The sequence below is a fragment of the Pseudophryne corroboree genome, chromosome 7 (assembly GCF_028390025.1).
Source record: "Pseudophryne corroboree isolate aPseCor3 chromosome 7, aPseCor3.hap2, whole genome shotgun sequence".
NCBI lineage: Eukaryota > Metazoa > Chordata > Amphibia > Anura > Myobatrachidae > Pseudophryne > Pseudophryne corroboree.
In genome coordinates this window covers 454,890,825-454,898,994 of record NC_086450.1, presented here as the reverse complement: position 1 = coordinate 454,898,994, position 8,170 = coordinate 454,890,825, and the positions used below count along the sequence as shown (strand labels likewise).

Here is an 8,170-nt window from a genome sequence, read left to right as displayed (position 1 = left end):
TACATTTCCTTACTGTTATTTTTGTTGTACCACTAGGACCATGCATTTCCTTATTTTCTCTTTGCTGTAGCACTAGTGCCACACATGTCCTTCCTGTTATCTTTGTTGTAGCACTAGGACCACACATGTCCTTCCTGTTATCTTTGTTGTAGCACTAGTGCCACACATGTCCTTCCTGTTATCTTTGTTGTAGCACTAGTGCCACACATGTCCTTCCTGTTATCTTTGTTTTAGCACTAGGACCACACATGTCCTTCCTGTTATCTTTGTTGTAGCACTAGGACCACACATTTCCTTACTGTTATCTTTTCTGTAGCTCTAGGATCATACATTCCCTTAATGTTATCTTTGTTGTAGCACTAGGACCACACATGTCCTTACTGTTATCTTTGTTGTAGCACTAGGACCACACATTTCTTTACTGTTATCTTTGTTGTAGCACTAGGACCATGCATTTCCTTAATGTTATCTTTGTTGTAGCAGTAGGACCACACATTTCCTTAATGTTATTTATTTTGTAGCAGTAGGACCACACATTTCCTTAATGTTATTTATGTTGTAACAGTAGGACCATGCATTTCCTTACTGTTTTCATTGTTGTAGCACTGGGGCCACACATTTCCTTGCTGTTATCTTTGTTGTAGCACTAGGACCACACATTTCCTTAATGTTATCTTTGTTGTAGCACTAGGACCCCACATGTCCTTACTGTTATCTTTGTTGTAGCACTAGGTCCCCACATGTCCTTACTGTTATCTGTGTTGTAGCACTAGGACCACAAATTTCTTTACTGTTATCTTTGTTGTAGAACTAGGACCATACATTGCATAATTGTTATCTTTGTTGTAGCACTGGGACCAGACATTTCCTAACTGTTATCTTTGTTGTAGAAATAGGACCAGACATTTCCTTACTGTTTTCTTTGTTGTAGCACTGGGACCACACATTTCCTTACTGTTATCTTTGCTGTAGCTCTTGGACCATACATGTCCTTACTGTTATCTTTGTTGTAGCACTAGGACCACACATTTCTTTGCTGCTATCTTTGTTGTAGCACTAGGACTATACATTTCCTTACTGTTATCTTTATTGTAGCACTAGGACCATACATTCCCTTACTGTTATCTTTATTGTAGCACTAGGACCATACATTCCCTTACTATTATCTTTGTTGTAGCACTAGGACCACACATTTCCTTACTGTTATATTTGCTGCAGCACTAGGGCTACACATTTCCTTACTGTTATCTTTGTTGTAGCACTAGGACCACACATTTCCTTACTGTTATCTTTATTGCAGCACTAGGACCATACATTCCCTTACTATTATCTTTGTTGTAGCACTAGGACCACACATTTCCTTACTGTTATCTTTGCTGCAGCACTAGGGCTACACATTTCCTTACTGTTATCTTTGTTGTAGCACTAGGACCATACATTCCCTTACTATTATCTTTGTTGTAGCACTAGGACCATACATTTCCTTACTGTTATCTTTGTTGTAGCACTAGGACCATATATTTCCTTACTGTTATCTTTGTTGTAGCACTAGGACCCCACATTTCCTTACTGTTATCTTTGCTGCAGCACTAGGGCTACACATTTCCTTACTGTTATCTTTGTTGTAGCACTAGGACCATACATTCCCTTACTATTATCTTTGTTGTAGCACTAGGACCACACATTTCCTTACTGTTATCTTTGTTCCAGCACTAGGACCATACATTTGCTTACTGTTATCTTTGTTGTAGCACTAGGACCATACATTCCCTTACTGTTATCTTTGTTGTAGCACTAGGACCACACATTTCCTTACTGTTGTCTTTGTTGTAGCACTAGGACCACACATTTCCTTAGTGTTATCTTTGATGTAGCACTAGGGCTACACATTTCCTTACTGTTATCTTTTTAAAATTTTCTCCAAAATACAGCTTATTCCAGTGGCATTTTTGTCTTAAATTAATTTTGTGTGGTAAACTATTGTATGACATTATTATCAGCATATTTGTATGTTTGGGTACAGCAGTATATGCACATGTTTGGCACAAAAGTTTTCCCATTGAAATACAATCACTGCTCCTCAACAGCACCTCCAAGCAGCAACAAAAGTCCATTTAATTCATAGAGAGAAAAAAGGCCTTTTTAAACAATTAAACATTTTGTTTTTGCAGGTTATTGAAATTAGAGGTTCTTTACTCCTTCAAATCTGGGCATATCCTGATTTGATCCAGTTCATTCCATCAAAATGTAAATTATTTGGTCAATAAGAACTCAACATTTTATCTGTCCATCTTTTAACATACTTCTAACTATGGGGGTCATTCCGAGTTGATCGCTAGCTACATTGGTTCACAGTGATCAGGCTAAAAAAAACGGCAGTTCTGTGCATGCGGCACAATGCGCACACGCGATGTATGGGCACAACGAACGATGCAGTTTTGAACAGGGTCTAGCTATGCATTTCAGTCGCACTGGTTGCTGCAGAGTGATTGACATCAAGTGGGCGTTTCTGGGTGGCAACTGACCGTTTTCAGGCAGTGTTCGGAAAAACGCAGGCGTATCTGGGAAAACACAGGTGTGGCTGGGCGAACGCAGTGCGGGTGTGTGACGTCAAATAAGGAACTGAATAGTCTGAAGAGATCGCACGCGCTGAGTAGGTTTTGAGCTACTCTGAAACTACACAAAAAATGTTTGCAGGCGCTCTGCGATACAACCGTTCACACTTCTGCTAAGCTAAAATACCTTACCTGCTTTTGTAATGTGGATTTTACAGCTATACAGTTGCAAATATAATCATTATTTTAGCAAGTAAATCACATAAACAAACTACTGTATGTATCTCTACATTGTAACAACAGAAGTTTCTGTCTGATTAACAATGAACAACATTGCAGTGCTAGTGTAGACAGAATTTCACATGAATCACAAAAACTTTGAGGGTTATTCAGAGTTGGCTACTAAAATTGCATGCTGGGGGCAACCCAGTATGTGTGGTTCTGCCCAGCGATGTGATCGCAATTCAATTGCAATCGCATCGCAAAAACCTCAAATAGAGCTTGACACCAGGCTACGTAGCTTGGCTGCTCAGGCAGATGAACCGCCGCCATGATTCCGATTGCAGGACACGCAAGCGACGTTATCGGCCGGCCCTGAAATGGCAACAACACGCCAGTGTTTCCTGATATACTCCCTCCCAACATTACATCGCCCCCCCCCCCCCGATGCCCACCGCGATTGCTTCCTGAAAGCTTGCGCACTGCGGTCACGCATATGCACATTTGTTAATTTTTCTGTCATGGTTTGAGGTGATATTTTACCATAGTAGATGTAAATCATTACTTACTGAGTAATCATGTTTACCACATGTTTCAGAATTTCTCTTCTTACTGGAGAGGTATATTCCCACCAACAGAGCATGTGTGACCACCCAATAGATAGAGGGGCAAACTGTATGTTAAACCAATCATTCTTTTTCATGATATTTAGATAATGTCACATACCAGACTGGCGGTTCTCATTACTGTACCCGGTGCTCACGGGCGTATGAACAGAGGAGGAGGCCTGTGTCCATAATCCACCTTCGGGTCCCCATTCTCTGCAGCCGGCACCCATCAGCACAAGTCTGAGCACTAGAGGGGCACAGACTCTATTACTAATGTGCAACTCTCTGGGGAAATGGCACAGTGGCCAAATGCCCATATATTTTCCTTACTGCAGTGCATATGCGCAAATCTCCAGAAAAAAGGCAGCCGCACCATCGGTGGGGGACTCTGGAGAGGTGAGTATTTAAAAAATTGGTGCAGGGTGTCCGGTGTGGGCCCCCAGGACCCCGGGGGCCATGGTCCTTTGCCAGGAGTGTCAAGATTGTAAGAAAGTAGACTGAATGCAGGGAGTTAAGAGAGATAGAAGAGATAGCAGAAAGACAGAAATGCCGACATGTCATGATAAATTCTAGTAGACATCCATCCTCACTTTCTGTCTTTCTGCTATTTCCTTCTGGATGTCAGTGTTTTCTAATAATCCCACCCTGAACGCACTCACCTCCTGTACTTTATCTGTGGACAGGACCACATTCTCCTCTGCAGCCTTGGTTTCACCTCAACTTCTATCTCTTTTCACTCCATTTATTCAGTCTATCTTACAATCTTGACACTCACATGTTCCAAATTTCACTAAAAACAGAACTTCTCTCACCTTATATGCTACCACACTCTCATCCAGGCACTTGTAATTTCCCACTTACTGTAGACTTCTGTAATCTCTCTTTTTTTTAACCTTCCTACATAGTAACATAGTAACATAGTAACATATTATCTAAGGTTGAAAAAGACAATTGTCCATCGAGTTCAACCTATTGTGGTCTCCTATACACGATTATTTTGTAGAAAATTTGACTGAAGTTGATGACTGCTGTTACGTTTTACCCCTCTTTTTTATAATAACCATAGTGCTATGCCCTGTAACCCTGGATATCCTTATCCATTAGGAATGTATCTAACCCATTCTTAAAGGTGTTGACTGAGTCTGCCATTACAACTCCCTCATGCAGGGAATTCCAAACACGTATCATCCTTACCGTAAAAAAGCCTTTACGCTGTATTGTGCGGAATCTCCTCTAACCTGAGCGAGTGTCCACGAGTTCTCTGTGTTGATCTAACCAAAAACAGGTCCTGCGCAAGATCTGTATAATGTCCCCTTATATATTTGTAAATGTTGATCATGTCCCCTCTTAATCTCCTCTTTTCCAGTGTAAACATGCCTAGTCTTGCAAGCCTTTCCTCGTATTCCAGCGTCTCCATAACCTTAATTAGTTTGGTCGCCCACCTTTGAACCTTTTCTAGCTCCAGGATATCCTTTTTGTACTAAGGTGCCCAGAATTGTACACATTATTCAAGGTGTGGCCTCACAAGTGATTTATATAATGGGAGTATAATACTCTTGTCCCTAGCATCAATTCCCTGTTTTATGCATGCTAATATCTTATTAGCCTTCTTTGCTGCAGGGATTTGCAGTCAGGGTAGGCAGGGGAGGCAGTGCCTCCCCTGTCATAGTGATTAAAATAATACAAAGAAGATATTTATAACACCTATTCTGTGTCATATAAATCTTCTTTGTATTATTCTCATCATTTAGGCTGTGAAAATGCAGGCAGCTGTGGATGGGAGGCAGTGGAAGCAGTGCCTCTGGCTGTCAATAATAAAGTGGCTGATGTGGGGGGTGGGGCCAAGCCACCTGCAGAAAAAGCCCATTCAAAAAAATGAGGAGAAGAGGCAGCTCTAACTCTGCCTCATTGACAGGGCTGCCCCTCTCTGGCTCTCCCCTCTGTCTATCATTCTGATAGTGCCCCTTCCTCCAATCACCTCTCCCATACATGGAGAGGAGGTCTGTGAGGATCTGAATTTGAATGTGGGTGAGTAGCATGTTCCCCGAGGCTCCCCTCTGCTGTAACACAGCGACAGTACATACAGTTTTGTGTTGAAGCTGCAGCAGTGCAGCTTATCCTCTGGGCAGTATGATGAGCTCTGGCCACCTGGCCACATAACATCAGCCCAGCCCTAGGCAGAGGCACCCAACCTGCCAGAGCAGGGGCTGGTGACACCCCCTACCCCTCTCAATTTACTATAGATGTAATATATGGATTAGTCAGCATGCTTGTGTTGATGAGTCAGTAGTCTAGTGGTTAGGCATGCTGGCTAGCAACCAAGATGTCCTAGATTCAAACCCCACTATGAGCTGCAATTATATTTATTTAACACATTGATTTTTATGATTTTATTTTAAACATAACTATCTGCTATAGGCATCAGTTAGGGTGAATGTTGGAGGACATGGTTTTGATTCCCAACTAGGGTGAAATGTTTCTATTTATTTAACAAAATGTTGTTTTCGTAGGCATTTAATATTCCAAACAAAACTTTCGTACTGCAAGTAGTTTGGTGGACTAATGGTTAGGTGCTTTGCTTTAGAATGCTGTGGTCATGGGTTTGATTCTTTGCTAGGATATGCATTTTTTTAATTCTGAATTGATTATTAAAATATAGTTTATGTCTCTAAGACATTATACATTATATTATTTTCTACTGTGAAGGATTTCTGCCCCCCCCCAAAAAAAATAATAATAAATAAATAAAATAAAATTCTAAATATGCCCCCGGGTGGCACTGCATTGGGGACTGTTTGTGCTGCATGTCCCTGGAGAAAGAGGGTGATATGCAGGGGGAGCCCCATAAGAGCACAGCCTGGGTAGAGAATGACAAGCATGGGAAAGGGGCATAATTTGGCCGGTTCCCTACCTCAGTATGAGTATACTTACCATGATACGGAAGAGTGGCTCTCTCACCATCTTGTAACAAAAGGAGAAAAAAGTATGACTCTTGTTTGGGCGCACTCTTGTTGTATCGTGTTGTCTATTGATTAGTGATGTGTATAAAAATATAGTCAAATCTTTATTTGTACTCATAAAATAAATGGGAAAAAATCAGTGATTAAGTTTAACATAAATGGATAATAGCATTCCAAAAAATGAAACAAGAAATTTATTTTTCTGAAATTAGAAATGTTCAGATCTTATTTTATGCTCAGATAAATGCATATTGGAAGATAGCTACATACCATGCTGCTTCCGTCTGCTAAAGATCTGTACAAACTGTGTTTGTATTAATAAAGCCCTAAGTAGGGATGATTTCAAGTGAGGGAATACACCCTGACTGAGATCTAGCCCTGATAATTTGAGTCCTTCTTGGAGAGAGAGATAAGATATGAACACAATGAAGTACTAAGAATAAGTGAAAGTGGTGATCCTGCTGTTAGTGTTATCTCACAGGGAATGCAGCCTTCCTACTGCACTGGGTATTCCCTAGTGGTCGCCCAACTAGGTACTGACCTAGCCCACCTCCATTTAGCTTCCAAGATCAGACGAGATTAGGCGTGAGCGTAGGGGTATGGTAGTAGGAAGATTTGCCCTGTGCCACTAATGAGAGTGCACCGAAACAGAAGATAGATTACCCTCTGAGAGGGGAATGGAGGAAAAAAGGAGATGGAGGGGAAAAAGAAGGGAAGGATAGATATTGGAGCGTGAATCTGCTGTCCTCGTTAGACGGGAGAGACGTGTCTCCTGGGGGACATGTTCACCAGAATCGTGGATGAGAGTTCACGGAAAAAAGAATAGGATGAAAAAAGAAGAAAAAAAGAGAAAAAGAGAAAGAGAGGGAATTGCATGGACATGGGAATCACTGTAATAAATATAGCAATATCGAGCAAGAACCAATCATGCCGTGTGTAAATTTGAGAGTGTTAGCACTGAGGATATTTGGGCAGGAGGAAAATAGATGTTGAAAGACCTCCTGCTTAAGGTCAAATTACCGGCAGAGGACTTGGTGCAAAATCACACACCACTGCTAGTCCTAAACGTGTACCTTAAATTGTACAGTAAGATGCCAGTAATGGTGAAGACCCCATTGGTCAACCTTAAACACACTAGATCATACGCCCAAAGGCATATTGGGTTATACTGAATTCAGTCAAAAGAACCCCATGCAGTTTGTAAAATATCAAATAGTCAACACAATAGGTCATGTATCAAAGACTTATTATGGTTGTACTGATTTCAGTCTTCGGACATATATGCAATTTAGTCAGAAAAATATGATATATACAGGACTCAGAGTTATAGCGAAGTGAAATCATGAAAACACACAGTTTGAGATTTTAGAGCAGATATGGCTGCGTGACCACACAAAATATTATATGTGTGTACCTGAGGAAATCTGCATTCATTCAATGAGGGGTTTTACCCGCATCTAACAAAGTAAAGATGAAACATCAAAAATAATATTTGGTGAAACACAACATGGTTACATATCACTAGAAGCTTAATTATAATACCCCTGGAAAGATCCAGTAGTAGTATGCGATAAAGAGGTCTCACTTAAGCAAATGATAAATAGATTGGAACCAGGAAAATAATTAGTTAAATGCAGGTAAATATCGAATATCACCCATGCAGTCTTCAGGTGGGAGGGGGTCCGCAGGAAAGTGGGGAAAACGTGTTTCACCCGGTCACGGGCTTGTTCTCTTCCATGAAGCAGCTGCACAGTGCGCCATATTCCAAAATATCACAGGGAAGGTGTGGTACTGTATATGCAGTAAATCCGGCAGATACTAGCCAGTG

General features: G+C 41.1%; 1 pseudogene; it reads right to left on the bottom strand.

Annotated features, from left to right (window-relative positions):
- Positions 1-6,834: 6,834 nt before the first annotated feature.
- Positions 6,835-6,953, bottom strand: LOC134945944 (5S ribosomal RNA; annotated as a pseudogene).
- Positions 6,954-8,170: the final 1,217 nt, after the last annotated feature.